Genomic DNA, 14,920 nt, shown 5'->3' with positions numbered 1-14,920 from the left:
CTCCATCTATCAACTGCCTTTACTGAGAGTCACCACCAGCCATGTCACAAAAAAGGGCACCAAGTCTTGCTAAAATTCTACAGAAGACCCTGGAATGGAGGTCTAATGTCCTCATGATGAAGAAAGAATTAATTTATGTTCAGAAGCTAAATTAAAAATTATTCAGATCTGTTTATCTTTAATATTAATTTAAGGCTATTCTTATTTAATTTTTATTTGATCTCAAGACACTGAATTCAGAAACAAATACACCTCACACAGTAACATTTTTTTTTCCATTACTTCCACATTTGGTTTCATTGACTTCTGTCTCTGGAGCTAAGAAACAAACAAACACACATGACAGGAGGTGTAAATACATAAAACTCAGGTATATGTCTAACTAGTTCATCTTCTGCTCATTATTAAACCTTGCAGAGGCAAACACTGCTTGGATGCACTGTACTGAGCATAATAATCAGCATCAGCCCGAGAGGTCAGGTCTCACTCAGCAGCATTTCACAACATCTGAGCGTTACACACGTGACACGAATCTGAATGAGTTCTGTGCAACAAACACACACTTTCAGAGGGACAGGCAAAACACATTTCTGACCTGTGCTGTCAGTCACTGCCTCAAAGCAGCATGTCTCTTGACAGATGCCAAAAAGGGGGTGAAAAATTGCAAAGAAAAAAAGAGACACAAAGCAGGAATTTCAGAGTGCCCAGTTTTTACATGTTTACCTTTACAAAAGCCAAAGATAAAATCACTGCTGTGGACTGGTCTCATGAAGATACGTTTCTCCAATAGCAAGTGGTGACTGCCTTGGGAGTTACAGCAGCAGCCAGCAGAGCTCACTTCTACCCTCATCAACAGAGGTTTAATTCTTGTGAGGTACGAGGAGAAAACCCATAAAATTACCAGCCCTGTTGCTCACACAAAACAGCCACAGAGCCACTTCAATTGCTGGCAACAGCTGCCATTCCTCTGGAGGGACTGTAAACCACCAGAGTGAGGAATTAGTGCATGGAACACAAACAGAGGCTGACTGAAGATGCCACAGGAAGACAGAGGAGACAAAGGGGATCGTCCATCTGAAAGGCTTGGAGAAAAAAATGCTTGGAGAAAAAGGCTTTGTGGAGAAGCACAGAATTCAGACAGGGGATGGTATCTTTCTTCACCAATTTCAGTCCTTCTTAATTCCATTCCTGAACTTCCTTACTGCCTCACAATTCAATACATTCCTTCTTTCAAGTATATTTTTTCCCTCTGCATCTCGTTTTTTTTTCTTTTTCTTTGTGTTTTTTTACTACACCTTTTACAATTTCCTTTTTTTTTGCTTTTTCTCCCCATACTGCATACCCCTTTTCTAGTCTGTCTGATTTCCTGGTGATGTGTCCCATGCTAAGTTACCCTGAAATAGGGATTTGGATACTTAAATTACAGATAACTCTACCTGAAATTCCTAATATTGCTGAGTACATCTGTGAACTCCACACACAATTTGAGGTACAACCTCAGCAGGCAAATAAAACCAAAAGAGCACAAAAAAAGTAATTTTTCATACATTGGTAAAACCAACAAATGGTCAAGTCATCCCAAAGTCAATTAGTGCATTTAAACCTGAAATAGCTCCACACAACTATTTCCAGAAACTCCAAGATAAGGCCTTTTGTGTTTAATTATGACACTGAAAAAGGTATCATTGGTGTTCCTGATCCTCCAAGTTTAATAATGAGAAAGAGCCTCTTAAAATTTACTCCAGTGGAACAGACAGCTGCCAGAAATCATGGAGAAGCTCTCTCAGTGTAGAAGCAAATGGTGCTCCTTGGGAAACTGACTTTACACAGCTGCTCTTTCTCAGATTTGTGAGGAAATTTATAAGAATACAATCACACAACCTCCTGAACTCAGAATGGCCATATTAACAGCTTTTCATTCTGCCTGGGTCAACTTCACTAAACTCTCTTCATACACATCAGATGAAGCACAATTGATCACATACAGAGTCAGATGGAAACACAAAATTAGCTGGTTTGGAGATGCAGGGACAGTTAAAAGCAGCTGAGATTTTTCATTCCATTTTCTTAATAAAGAACAACAGTGACTAAATTTAATTTTACTTCTCAGATAAAAAAAAAAAAAAAAAAAGCAGGTGCAAAATCAATTAAGACCTGCTAATATTCTGCATTCATTTCAGAAATTACCATACACCAAACAACCTGATAACAGTCCCATTTTGGTCAGGAACACACAGGATTTTAAAACCCATGACACATGACAGCTGTCATCCTTCCAAGTCCTTTAGCAAATCATCTATTCCTCAGTTGCCTCCCATTAGAGAGTCCATTTCTACATCTCCAACTGCCCCAAAAGGAAAGCAAATGTTTCTGAATGCTTTAGCATCTGTATTCTCCATGTTTGCCTAAGATAGCTCTAGGAGATAGGGAACAGAACAGTGCAGATTTCAGCTTCCCACCAGATTCCTAAAGCTGCAGGAATAAGCGTGGTCCGCCTCTGCCACTCTCTCTTCAGTCCTCAAGTTTCCAGTTTTGGAAGAAGGAAGAACAGGCCAAGATAAAGACAAAGCACAAGACAAGCCAGGTCACATAAAGGGGTGAAATAGAGCACAGTGCTGATGGAACAAGGCCACATGAATTTATGCCTTACAAAACAACAACAACAACAAAAAGCTACTGAGAGGGTTGAGACTCAGGAAAAGCATTGTAGACAGGAAACATTTTAGATACTAGCAAAGAGATTTTCCTCTTTCAATACAGACACAGTCAAAGTATGTCCCTGCAGCTTATACTTGAAGAAAAAAAAATGGAAATAAAAAATATCAGTTAATTCTCTGCCTGTTTGAGCTCTTCTTTAGAAAACTTTTATTTGAAATTTAGAACAGTTTACACTAGTGATAAGGTAGATTTAAAAGTAAAATATTTCCTCTGGTTAGAAACTGCCTAACAATAATTAATCCTGGAGAACATTACAGCAGAAAGGTGCTGTTGACTGTTCATGGAAACAACCCCCAATTTTCTTTTATAACATTCCACCACAGATGAGCTCCTATAAAGGTCCCTCTTGACCTGCCTCAGTCCCTCTTAAAATTTCCCATCAAGTATGGTATCAAAGGAGTAGCCCTCACATCAGCCCAGCGTCCATCATCGTGTAATCCTCATGCTCACCATGATGTTACCTGTACATTTAAGATCAATAACCTCCACGTGTCTACTGAACACTTCAGCTCATTCCTTTAAACAGCAATTTTCCTGGACGTATACAAAGAAAAGCAAGAAAGACCATAAAGCCACAGGAAGTGCCATCACTTCCACAATTTCTTCTTTTCTTTCAAGAAGAAACCAGGAAGGTTGGTCAGATTTTAATCCAGGCCAGATGATTTTTCCAGAGTTCTCAAAATACAATTACAGCAACTCCACTAGGCATGGGGAAAAGCCACAATAACTTGACAGAGCCCATGGAGAGTTTCAGAAGTGCAGATGTAAAAGGGTGATGCCCAGTACTGTCAGCAGTAATGAATTACTGCTAATTTGTGCTCTAATAATTCTTTACAGGGGCAATGGTAAGGCTGTTATTTTTTAACAGGTATGATTATTTGGTTACTCATGGGTAAGTCAGGAAGGCTTCTGGACAAAACCAGGGAGGAAGTACCGAGGCACTGTTCAATTTAGCAACTGTTGCCATGGAAATATCTTTTTTTACTGACTGCTGATGATTATCTCATGTTTGAAATGTGATTTATGCACATTTATGCAAGAGCAGAGAAGCATATTTATAAATGAGCAAACCATGGTTATTCCAAGACTAAAATGCAGTGTCCTCCATGGGCTTCACAGAAATACATAATTTGCCAAAACAGATTATTAATCATGAAAATATATTGGTCTTCTGCAGTATATAACCCAATTACCAGAGCAAAGCAGAAGCCCTTTCCAGATCTGAAATTAACAGGAACAGGAAACATAATGCAATTCCCATTTTCTTCCTCTTATCTTCTCACAGGGAAGGACAGGGAGTGAGCCAGAGAGACTATCTGGTGCAGCAGCTGCTATTGTTATGAATTTACAAATGCACAGGCTGCACCAAGATATATTCAGCTTCCTACTGCAGGATTTTTGTCAGTTTTCTTCATATTGGCCTTTGTGTCTAAAACTAGTTTTTAGAATCAACATTTCTCCACAAGCTTAGATATATTTTTTTAATCTGCTTTGTACTGATATTTGCCTGCCAATCATCTCTCACTCTACACACTTTTTTCTATTTCAGCTACATTAAACAAAGACTCCATGGGGATGATTCACTTATTTGGGTGTGTGTGTGTAAAGCAAGCTGAGAGATGCCAAAAAATTCCTCAATTTCTACTGACAACCTCTTGAGCTGGCCAGAAGTGAGGGTTTCTTTACCACTTGCAACAAAAGACAGTGAATGAAACTAGCAAAGAGGATCAAAATGGATGGTGATGAACAAAATAGCTTCAAATGTAGGGAAAAAAATGTTTCTAACTGCAGACTGACAGAACAATACACCAGGTCCTGTGAGGAAGTCCCAGCAGTTCCAGCAATTCTAACTAGACAAAAATTAGAGGTATTGAAAGACCTTGCTTTAAGGTGCAAAAAACAACATATAATTGCAGAGCCTCAAAGAACTGAGACTTCTTGTATTAACCAGCCTGCACAAAAGTATTTTCAAGGTAAGGAAAGCAAGACCTGGACCAGTGAAGGTAAACATAGAACAACAGGTCACACAAATTGAAAGGACTCTGCAATTGCACAAAGCCACACAAAATAAGATCAGTACTTGAAGTATCAGCAAAAATGCAGAAAATTAAATCCCTCTTCTCCCAAGCAAATAGACAAAAATGAGTCATTCAAGACCTGCAAATGGTTTGTTGAAGGCAGATGTGATCAAGCTGTTTTTGTGTATAAGACCTCACAGATGAAGAGTGAAAAAATCTTCAAATGAAAACGCCCAAACTGCAGACACGTTGCACCAAGGCAATGCAAGTTATCAGTCAGGATCCTTGCGTGTATTAGGACTCATTTCTGAGCCATACTGGGAAAGGAACCCTGCTAGTTCAGTGGAAGACTGGAGTTCAACTGCACTTTGTTCAGTGTGAAAGCAATATACTCACACATTTCAACTTTAGTACTGCAGCTGAAGTTCATCTACTACCCTGCATTTGAAAAAGGTACTTAAAAAAACCACCTGAATTTTAGTTCGGTAACATATGGAGATCAGAGAACAGTTAGTAGTGAAATCTTCCATTTCAAGAATAAGGCCACTCTTCAATTCTCCACTTCTATTTTAATGTCAGCTGGATAAATATATAAAGTTATAGCTAGCATGCATTATAATCTTATTATAAACAGAGACAACACCAAAAGAGAGCGGAATATCCAGAAATGTGATGAAGTACAAGAGTTCTTGAATAAGCCCAATTAATACATCAACTGTTGAGTGACAACCATCATATGTGGGTGCAGAAATAGGTTCTTTGCAATGACAGAGCTGGTAAATGGACGGACTCGCAGCTGAAGCCCACTCTGCATGAGCCTGGTCAAATTTAAGAGAGAGACAGCAAGAATAGAATCCACCTCTACTTCAGTTTTCTTAGCAAGGCTGTAGAGAGATAGCATCCCTCAGTTCCTGTAGCAGACATTCGGTGCAGCCACATTGCTAAAAACATACTTAGTCATCCATAGAGATACTGACAAATCAGATCAGATTTGTCCTCCTTTGAAGGAGGAGGGGAAAAATGCTTTGCATTCTTCTTATTTCTGGGAATTAAATTTAAAAAGCTGACAAAGTATTTTTGCTAATGAACACAAAAAAATAAAACCTGAAGGTGTTGTCAGCACATTATAGCTAATGACAGCATAAGAGCATCAGTTCAGGCAGACTGAAGCCAGAGACAGCAAAGGCCCAAGCAGAAAATTTTAAGGTCAGTCCAGGTAAAATTCAGTTTGTAATGAAAGAAGACAAATGCATGAGACACCTACTCTTAACTGACAGAACCCACCCAGTGAATTCAAAGTCACTTCTAAACCCGAAATTGTAGAGATTATTCCAGAAGATACAGTTGCAGAATGTGCCAGAGGAAACCTATCTTGCCCACTGCAGCAACTGCTACATGACAGATCAGATGAGAAACCAGGAACAGCAGGGCAAACACTCCTGGGAGTATCTGAGCCAAGTCACCTGCTCTGGCCAAGGTTGTGCCCACACGGTGACCACTGGTGCCCAGCACTGCACTCACAGCAGACTGAGCGTCAGCAGAGCATCAGGGCAGCGTGCATGGGGAGCAGCTAACACTGCACTGTGTGCCATACCTACAGCACACTTGTTTATCCTCAAAGGACAGCAGCCACCACCGCTGACATGTGCACCAGTCATGCACAGTGGTTAGAGCTGCCACCACCATCTTTAGAGAGGCATTTTACACAAGACATGTCAGGAAGCAAATTAACAAGTGGGAACGGGTCATGCTTGACAGAGTGACACGTGTGACAGCTCCACTCAGGCTCTGCATGAAGAAACAGGCTCAAAGAATAATAAAGATTGAGCTTTGACTAGTTAAGTGTTAATAATATCTGACACACATGGATGAGGATTAATCAGGGAGTTGTCAGGACTGTTATAATAATAGCTGCTTGAAATGCTGTTCAGTGGGAGGGATTCTAAATATGAGAATACATTCACTTAATATATTGCAGAGCTTGCTTTAAAATTAATCATGAATAATCATTAGAAGGCTTCTGGTTGGAGGGAGGGAGTATTTCACATGACCCAGATGCTGGCTGTACATCTTCACAGATGGGATTATAGCTGTCTGATACCTAATAATGAGAGCTCTGTTTCAGCCCCATGCCTTTTATTTCACTCTTGGTCTAACTGCAGTGGCAGTGAGAAAGTCCATGAATTTTAGCCAACAAACGTCCTGATATTGTTGGGGTTGAATAAAACTATGATGTACATGCAACTGTGCATGTGGGAGGTTGTCAAAAACTTACATTGGAGACAAAACTGACTTCTGCCTGTGGAAACTTTGTTTCTGCTGTGCTGCAATTCTGTTTTCTGTGTTCCAACATAATGCAGTAATGTTCTTAGTGCTGTGCTTAATTTTAAGTACCTGGATATCTGATGAAGACGCCGTTCAACTGCTTAAAGTTAGATATATTGGGATGCGTCAGTTGCTTAAAATTAAGTTATGCATACAATTACCCCAGTAAAGAACTTGCTCTTTTTCAGTCCTGTGGGTAATACTGCATCCAGAAATGCTGCTGATAGTAACAGTAAAGCATCCAAAAATGACAGGATGCAGCTGAATATTTTTTTTCATAACAAAAATTCAGTAGTCACTGAATGCTGTTACATCTCAAATCAAAGTTAAACAAAACTAACTACAGGCTAATGCAGAGGAGTACCCCAAATTTTTGTTTTCTTCCATTTTGACTCTAGTATCCAGATTACATTGCTTATTTGGTTCCTTATAAAACCTCCTAGAGACAGACTAGATTTATTTCTAGTCTACTACTAACACCAACTAGGCAGCAAAAGAATTATATTCTTTCCTGTTAGAAAATAAAACTTCCTTATCATTGTTGTTCACTCCTAAAAATGAACCAAGAGACAGCACTATTTCAATTTTTGCTCCTTCTGTTGAAGTCAGGTACCAACTGACTCATCACCCCTTTAATCTGTGGGTAAGTATCAATATTCATGAATGTAACTTCTATTTAATAATTAATTTAAGGACAAATACTGATTAGATATGGTAAGTACTTGAATTTCTAATATGCATCAAGGTTAAATACTTACCAGAAACACCTTATGTTCTCATATCTCAATTACCTCTCAGGAAATAGAAAGAAAAAGACTTTTCAGTCATATCAAAACGTTTTGCCTATAAATTTGTAATATTGAATTTACAATAGACAGGTTTCTATATGCTATACAACAATGTATATATGCATTGTTATATACAACATATGTTATATGGCCTTTTCAACCACAGTAGTGGATGTAAGCTGTTGATCAATGTAAATGGCATTAACTTTGGTATTTGTGAACTTTACACAGGCTACATAGGTACAGTGATGATATCTCTGAAAAATATCAGTAAGCAACACCAGAGTGTAATTTAAGAAGCCAACAGCAGTCTTTGGCCACACTGAAATTCTCCATCTTCCCAAAAGGTGGGATTTTAATTTTCAGGTGGCTTCATCACTATTTATGACGGTTTGCTTCTATTTCATTTTTTTTTCTTCTGAAGGAAGGAAGGTTTTCTATTCCTAGCCTGCTGTGGTATGCCTTCCACTGAGGGATCTGTAATTAGTCTGCATTTCCTGCTGTGGTGCAGGTGAGGATATATTTCTGGAAGTGGCAGCAAAGTCAGCTTTAATTCAGTCTAATTTTACTCTATTAGGTTTTTTATTCATTAAATGCATCTTGACAATCTCCCACCAATCAACTTCCCAAAAGAAATTAAAGTTTTCCTTATGTGAATGTGCAACTGACCTTAGACTGCTTTCTTTTTCTGTTTGCACCCATTATCAAGAGGTTACATACAAAGTCTTTGCTTGGAAGCTACTGGACAAACTTCAAAGAACTGAGGTAACACACAAGGTCCTTCACATCCAGCTCGGGCATTTTGTCAAGGGATGGATCAAAGTTCTATAACCCAGCCAAGATTCAGGGTCTTCATGTTTGAACAAGTGAGCTGTGAAATAACAGATTGGGCACAATGCTTTGCTCAGAGGATGCTCATGGATTGCTTTTGTGGTCACCCACTCCAGGACATGTTCCTTGGCTCCTCATCTCCACAGCAGCAGAGAGCACAGAGATCTCCACCCTTGCCCAGGCTGATGCACCACAGACCTGTCTTTTCCACCAGAATCTCAGAGCCACATTTTCTGCCACAATGCATGTCATTTACAGTTTTCCATCTACATTAAGCATTGCTGAGGTTGTTTTTGGTTACTAAGCCTCAATACTCAAGGATCTACCCCAATATCTGCTCTTTAACACTGAGGTTCACAGAGCTGTAAGGGTATCCAGGAGGTGCCCTTTGCAGGATTTGTCACTTCAGACTAAATCACTTACCCTCAATTATGTTTACCCAACTATAAAATAGGGCAATAATACTTATTTTTCAAAGAGGATATGAGGCTTATTAATGCTTGTTTAAATGCTTTGTTATGCTTGAATGGAAAAGGAAATTATTATTACAATTTTAAGTGAAGCTTAATTATAAAACTGTTAACATAAGCGTATTAGAAAAATGAATTCTGAATTGCAAGCCAGCAATTGCTTGCTCTTAAAACAGTGTGAGATGATTTTATATGCATCTTGCTATCACTAATCCCCTCTTCTCTAAATCCTACATTTGTTTTCCATATTACAGCTATGAAGAGGCAACATGCAAATTAAATTTAGTGTCAAAACAATCAAGAAACAATACCTAGTAACGCATTAGGTGATCTGTCATCACTAGAAGCCAAATTAAAAAAAAATTAAAATAGCCTCCATAAAAATCCATTCTGTTTGCTATATACTATAATAAACTACACATATGATTGTCACTGGTACAATCTCTAAACTGGAAAACAGGCTGAATTACCTCTCCCTTGAAGGCAGGAAGAGAGCTGGGTATTTTCAGCCCAGAGAAGTGAAGGCTCCCTGGACCATTCTGTACCTAAAGGGGCTACAAGAAAGTTGAAGCCTTTTGGAGCTGGAGTATACAACCTTTTCACACGGGTGCATAGTGATAGAACAAGGGAAAATTGCCTTAAACTGAAGAAGGAAGGTTTAGATTAGATATCAGGAACAAATTCTTTATTATGAGGGTGAGGCACTGGCACAGGCTGCCCACAGAATTTGTGGATGCCCAATCCCTGGAAGTCCCAGGCTGAATGGAGCCCCTGAGCAACCTGGTCTAATGGAAAGTGTCCCTGCCCATGGCAGGGAGGCTTGGAACTGGATGATCTTTAAGGTCCCTCCTAATCTAAACCATTCTATGATTTTATGCAGATCAAGTTACCAAGATAACGTAAAATTTGCAGTAAGACTCTCTCACAAATTTGTAAATCCTAGAGAGCACAGTTCTTCCTTTAATCAAACAACAATATGAAATCCTTTAAGTGGCTTGCTCAGAAGACAACTCAGGACTTATAAAAGTACCTAACACTGAGGATTACACAGTTATTGTATGGAAAGAATTGAGCAAAATAATTTGCTTTTACCTGCCATAACGTATTTGTCAAAACAAATATCACTTCATCACTCCCAAATCTTCTGCAAATGTGTTCTGTGAGCTTAAGCTCTGACACTTACACAATGTATACAAATAAAGGCAGAACTCCGGGATCATTTCCAGACAATAAACAGAAAGAAAATAAGCTCACTCCATTTCCTCCAACCCTGTCACCGATTTGTACTTCAGAGGCTCATCAGAAGAGGTAAATAAACAAACAAACAAACAAAAAATCTGTTTAGATAAGGCACTGCTCATGAAGTTTTCAAAAAGAGGGTAAGTATTTGATGCTAAAACAAAGTACCTTTAAAAAAGCTTCTCTAGAGCTGGGGACCTGTACTGCTCCCTGCCCAGAATTGCTGTGCCTGGGAATGCAATGGTAGTTTTCCATGGTCACAAAAAAAAAGATACTTCGTGCTGGGGAGGGGTGTGTGGGTAGGTGCTGTGTGAAGCAACAACAATAAAAAGCAAAAGACAACAAAAAATCTCAAAAAAAACCAAAAAAAACCCCAAAAAAATAAACAAGTGCAAAATTAATATCCAGCAAAAGCCAAGACTTGAGATGAAGAGAGGCATCCAATATTGCCCAATGTTGACCAATATTGACCCAAACCAAATGTCTGTATCAACAAACACGATTTGAGCAGAACTGAAGGTTCTATTAATTCTTCACTGATCACCAACAGGACTATTTAATCTAAATTAAACTCTGTAAGGTTAAAAAACAAGTCTTCAAGGAAACAGCTCTCCAGAATTTCAACAGCAGTTGAAAACTGTCAGTAAGAAAACTGTCAGCAAAATCAGGAGATTTCAGTCAGCTGTGGCCATCATGTGTGGCTGGACCTTGCCTGGAAGAAGGAGTGCCACCACTATTCCCCCCACAGCACTGCTGGAGCATCACCTCATGTGCCACACCCAACAGCCCTCCCCAAGCACAAGATGAGAGAGGGAAAAATGGAGAATTGGGAGAGTAAAGACACCAAAATTATTGGACAGAATAGCCTATTTGATGCCTTCTAGACAAAGAGAAAATAAGAACAGTTGCAACAGTGAAGCCTCAGTGCTGACAGGCCTCTGATGGACCAGAGAACACAAACAATGTCACAGAGCTACAGGAGACTGCTGCTACTGAAGTGACCAGGAAATCTCACAGTTAAGGACCAGCATGTGCCTGGGTCTCTCTGTGCCTGTGGCTTGTCTCATCCCCTTGATGATATTTCAGCCACACTTAATTCAGAAAGCCACAAGGTTCTCTACTGGGTTGCTGGTCCTCCCTCCTGCATGCAGCCATGGTGTCCTTAAAACAACTTCCCATCTTCAAGACAACTTAACTGAAGGCAAAAGTTTTTCCAATCTGGAGCTACCACCAGCATCAGATACCTGCTTATGTTTTCCTACTCCTAATTTTATTAACAGATTGAAGTCCTAATTTGGATGAATAATTCAAATGCTGGTAACTAATCGCGCTTGTTCCCCTGGCAGATTTTTCCCATGGTGCTTGCTTGTCCTACCAACCAACTTCAATGGCAAAGGCTTAATGTCATATTAGCAGCAGGCTTTTTTTTGCCCTCTTATGCAAACACCCTTTGCATTGCCCTCCATATTTCTAGGCTGCAAGCATAGCACACTTGTCAACTGGACTTATCGAATGTTTAACAAACCCTCACTGACTGTGTGAAAGTCTCCTGCAAAAAAAAATTGCAGGATGTCACGTACATCCAAAACCTGGGGTCCAGGAACAACTGTGTCAAAGTTGCTTGTCCTTTGTCTTTGTCCCACGCCTTCCTCCCTTTTTCTTGTCCTTGTTTTTTAATCCTTCAGTCACAAATCTCAACAGCAAGCATGGTACTCTGCAAACAAACACACCATATGCAAGGACAAAGCAATTCATTCACTGACTTAATTTTAATTCTGAAAAGCCATTTATGATTTACTACATATTCTATTTATTTAAAAAAAACAAGACTGACATGCCAATGCAAATATGCAACGCTGATTATATACTTTGCTAGACAATTAACCCATAAAATTCTATAGCACTGAAAATAGCACAAAATACCACAGGCACAAAGGAGCCAAGTTCCGCATCCTGAGGAAATAGCTTTGTATTCCATAAATTTACAGCATTTTATATCTTACCAAAAAAATTGCAGTAAACCCCAGAATTGAAGGTTTCCACCCCCAATCACTATTATATGTGTTATATGGAAGCCATCACTGAAAGACTGATATTGAGCATGAAAAAAATAACTGAGTATAAAGACTAAGTGCCAAAACAGAAGTACAATATCATTTTCTGATGGCAAATTTGAGCAATTTAATGGCAGCATCTGCTCTTTTTGATAAAGAGGCAGATGTATTTTGGGCCTCACCCTAAGTGAATGAAAATTAATACATCACTTACTAAAAAGCAATATTTTACATAAACTCATAATACCAAATCTACAACGAAAATCTTATTCATTCTGAAGACTTACTAGCCTAGCAGAAGCTTTGAGCCCAAATATTTCTTTTTACTATAGGAACAAAGTGTTCCTCTGCATGAATTTCATGTTATCCATCTGCAGAATAACACACTATTGGAGATGGAATATTGGCTTAAATCTCTCTTGACACCATGTTTTATTTTCCTGCATGGTAATAAAAAGCAGAAAGTTTTATTAATGTAGAACCATGAAATGTACCAAGAGATACTCTAATACTATTCACTGTGAATATAGATTAACATTTTAGGATTTATGGCTAGTTATATATTCATTAAAGTTACTGTAAACAATATCAGATGGAGGTGAAATAAACATAAAAAAGCTCTCCATAGGTTTAGGTATATTCAACATCACAAAGCTCCTCATGTGCTCATTAAGTGCAATGATGTAACAGATATAAATCCAACATAATGACACAGTTAAACATAAGTCTTCCTTTGTTTAAAACTCATTCTGCCTCTATTTTGCTGCATCTATCCCTGTTCTGCCTCTTTCTGGCTGCTGAGCCAGTTATCTTTACATATGCTTGTCCTTCAGAGCAGTGATACACAGCCCTTCCAAACTGCAGCTCATTGCTCCAACACAGAATTTCTGGAGGACAGAAACATTCTTCTCACAGACAAACAGAAGGCATTCATAGCACTCTCTCCCCTCCCTCAGATAACTCTCAGCTCCAAGTGAAAGCTCTGCGCTAGAACATAAGGATTGGAAATAAATAACATAAATTTGAAGTGTCAAAAGCAAGTGCCTCACACGGGGGAAAGAAAATCAGCAAGATAAATCCTGCAGAACATAGGTGCACTGCTTTTTTGCTGTCTGTTCTCCCTCTTCCCCATCCAGAGACAAAGTGCCCAGTGAAATCACTCAAACAACCACTGATTTCTGGTCTGGATTTACTGATTGGATAAAGGAGCATCCCAAACAAGGAAATCTATTTCTTTTCCAGCATGGCTATTACACACTCTCATCACAACCAAGCTTTTCCAGGTACAAACTTGCTTGTCTGAACTTGGTCAATATGTTTGGGCTGAATTTTTCTTTCAAAGTCGAATTTTTTGGTATTGTTTTGAAAACATCATGTAACCTTCTTTCAAGCTGTTAATATCACATTTACTTATCACCCTGAGCTGTACTAGAAACAAAACAAGTCTGCAGATCTAACCCAAAATCATGCAGTTGCTCTTCTGGGCATTCCATACAGTATTACTTTGAGCATCTATTTTGGGAAACATCCACTAAACCTTTTCAAGGACAGTTTCTAACAAGCAGAGGCTGCAAAAGATGGAACTACAAAGCAACGCATCTGAAGAGGACTGGACACTGAAAAGAAACAGGTGGTGGATGCAGAGGTACAATAGTTTTGTCAGTAAGGCACAGAAATAAGAAGAACTTGATTCTGGAATCTGTTTTTATTACAAGTAGGTTCTAAAGCAAAATACTGGCAATCCTGATGGCTGAAATAAAAAGAACAAGCTTCCTTCTCTACATCCCTCCAAAAGTTCTGAATGAAATCCAAACCAGAGTTCTGCTGACCTCTGCAGAAAGATCCAGCATGCAGAGAACCGTGCTAGTTGTGAAAACAACATGTATTTTAACACAGTGCTCAAATTGCAAAGTAAAAAAGAAGCAGTTTTTATCTAGAGCAGCAAGAAATGGAGTAGGTGGTGGGACAGAAGTAGCTCACATCACAAGATCAAAGCAACTGGGCTTTGTAACCCAGCAGGATGGGTAGGAAAAACCTGAGACTTGATGACCCCAAAGTCTGTATGAGGCAACACTGGGGAAGGGAGGAAGTGTGCAGGGCTAGGTCAGGCTGCTCAATGAACACAGCCACTGTGAAATAGCATCAGGCCACTGCAGGGCTATTGGTTTATCTACTGAGCCAAGCTTTTATTTTCTTTCTTTTCGATTGGAAGGGACCTTTGAAAGGTCATCTAGGCAAACCCCCTGCAATAAGCAGGGACATCTTCAATCAGATCAGGTAGCTCAGACCCCCATCCACAGCGATCCCGAATGTTTGCAGGGATAGGGCATCTATCACCTCTAGACAATCTGTTTCAGTGTCTCAATACCCTTATTACAAAACAATCCCCAAAACTTCTTCCTTATATCTGCTCTAAATTGACCCTCCTTCAGCTGACAACCATTATCCCTTGTCCTGTTGCTACAGCCCCGACTATG

At 39.3% G+C, this 14,920-nt stretch overlaps 1 protein-coding gene across 13 annotated transcripts in view; it reads right to left on the bottom strand.

Annotated features, from left to right (window-relative positions):
* Positions 1 to 14,920, bottom strand: part of MAPK10 (mitogen-activated protein kinase 10) — a 137,741-nt gene that overhangs the window by 110,444 nt on the left and 12,377 nt on the right. For 2 of the 13 annotated variants that reach the window (XM_053976077.1, XM_053976080.1), the window contains one exon: positions 11,970 to 12,103. The exons of the other annotated variants lie outside the window; for them this stretch is intronic. The gene's annotated coding sequence lies outside the window, so the exon portion shown is untranslated. The remainder of the gene's footprint in view (positions 1 to 11,969; positions 12,104 to 14,920) is intronic. 13 annotated transcript variants of the gene reach the window in all.

This window comes from Vidua macroura, chromosome 4, assembly GCF_024509145.1.
Source record: "Vidua macroura isolate BioBank_ID:100142 chromosome 4, ASM2450914v1, whole genome shotgun sequence".
In the NCBI taxonomy this organism is placed as follows: domain Eukaryota; kingdom Metazoa; phylum Chordata; class Aves; order Passeriformes; family Viduidae; genus Vidua; species Vidua macroura.
The sequence above is the reverse complement of the archived record's forward strand: the minus strand, read 5'-3'. Positions and strand labels throughout refer to the sequence as shown.